General features: G+C 41.3%; 1 protein-coding gene across 1 annotated transcript in view; it reads left to right on the forward strand.

Annotated features, from left to right (window-relative positions):
• The window catches only part of ZNF423 (zinc finger protein 423), a 337684-nt gene that overhangs the window by 196910 nt on the left and 138636 nt on the right, over window positions 1-2138 (forward strand). The gene's annotated exons all lie outside the window — the stretch shown is intronic.

Genomic DNA, 2138 nt, shown 5'->3' on the forward strand with positions numbered 1-2138 from the left:
TAATGTCTCTGCTTTTGAATATGCTATCTAGGTTGGACATAACTTTCCTTCCAAGGAGTAAGCATCTTTTAATTTCATGGCTGCAGTCACCATCTGCAGTGATTTTGGAGCCCAGAAAAATAAAGTCTGACACTGTTTCCCCATCTGTTTCCCATGAAGTGACGGGACCAGATGCCATGATCTTAGTTTTCTGAATGTTGAGCTTTAAGCCAACTTTTTCACTCTCCACTTTAACTTTCATCAAGAGGCTTTTGAGTTCCTCTTCACTTTCTGTCCTAAGGGTGGTGTCATCTGCATATCTGAGGTTATTGATATTTCTCCCGGCACTCTTGATTCCAGCTTGTGTTTCTTCCAGTCTAGTGTTTCTCATGATGTACTCTGCATATAAGTTAAATAAGCAGGGTGATAATATACAGCCTTGATGTACTCCTTTTCCTATTTGGAACCAGTCTGTTGTTCCATGTCCAGTTCTAACTGTTGCTTCCTGACCTGCATACAGATATCTCAAGAGGCAGGTCAGGTGGTCTGGTATTCCCATCTCTTTCAGAATTTTCCACAGTTTATTGTGATGCACACAGTCAAAGGCTTTGGCATAGTCAAGAAAGCAGAAATAGATGTTTTTCTGGAACTCTCTTGCTTTTTCCGTGATCCAGCAGATGTTGGCAATTTGATCTCTGGTTCCTCTGCCTTTTCTAAAACCAGCTTGAACATCAGGAAGTTCACAGTTCACGTATTGCTGAAGCCTGGCTTGGAGAATTTTGAGCATTACTTTACTAGCGTGTGAGATGAGTGTAATTGTGCGGTAGTGTGAGCATTCTTTGGCATTGCCTTTCTTTGGGATTGGAATGAAAACTGACCTTTTCCAGTCCTGTGGCCACTGCTGAGTTTTCCAAATTTGCTGGCATATTGAGTGCAGCACTTTCACAGCATCATCTTTCAGGATTTGGAATAGCTCAACTGGAATTCTATCACCTCCACTAGCTTTGTTCGTAGTGATGCTTTATAAGGCCCACTTGACTTCACATTCCAGGATGTCTGGCTCTAGATGAGTGATCACACCATCGTGATTATCTGGGTCGTGAAGATCTTTTTTGTACAGTTCTTCTGTGTGTTCTTGCCATCTCTTCTTAATATCTTCTGCTTCTGTTAGGTCCATACCATTTCTGTCCTTTATCGAGCCCGTCTTTGCATGAAATGCCCCCTTGGTATCTCTTAATTTTCTTGAAGAGATCTCTAGTCTTTCCCATTCTGTTGTTTTCCTCTATTTCTTTGCATTGGTTGCTGAGGAAGGCTTTCTTATCTCTTCTTGCTATTCTTTGGAATTCTGCATTCAGATGCTTATATCTTTCCTTTTCTCCTTTGCTTTTCGCTTCTCTTCTTTTCACAGCTATTTGTAAGGCCTCCCCAGACAGCCATTTTGCTTTTTTGCATTTCTTTTCCATGGGGATGGTCTTCATCCCTGTCTCCTGTACAATGTCACGAACCTCATTCCATAGTTCATCAGGCACTCTATCAGATCTAGGCCCTTAAATCTATTTCTCACTTCCACTGTATAATCATAAGGGATTTGATTTAGGTCATACCTGAATGGTCGAGTGGTTTCCCTACTTTTTTCAATTTCAGTCTGAATTTGGTAATAAGGAGTTCATGGTCTGAGCCACAGTCAGCTCCTGGTCTTGTTTTTGCTGACTGTATAGAGCTTCTCCATCTTTGGCTGCAAAGAATATAATCAATCTGATTTCGGTGTTGACCATCTGGTGATGTCCATGTGTACAGTCTTCACTTGTGTTGTTGGAAGAGGGTGTTTGCTATGACCAGTGCATTTTCTTGGCAAAACTCTATTAGTCTTTGCCCTGCTTCATTCCGTATTCCAAGGCCAAATTTGCCTGTTACTCCAAGTGTTTCTTGACTTCCTACTTTTGCATTCCAGTCCCCTATAATGAAAAGGACATCTTTTTTGGGTGTTAGTTCTAAAAGGTCTTGTAGGTCTTCATAGAACCGTTCAACTTCAGCTTCTTCAGCATTACTGGTTGGGGCATAGACTTGGATTACTGTGATATTGAATGGTTTGCCTTGGAAACGAACAGAGATCATTCTGTCGTTTTTGAGATTGCATCCAAGTACTGCATTTCGGACTC

This window comes from Bison bison, unplaced genomic scaffold (genome assembly GCF_000754665.1).
Source record: "Bison bison bison isolate TAMUID 2011002044 unplaced genomic scaffold, Bison_UMD1.0 scf7180017864192, whole genome shotgun sequence".
Lineage (NCBI taxonomy): Eukaryota > Metazoa > Chordata > Mammalia > Artiodactyla > Bovidae > Bison > Bison bison.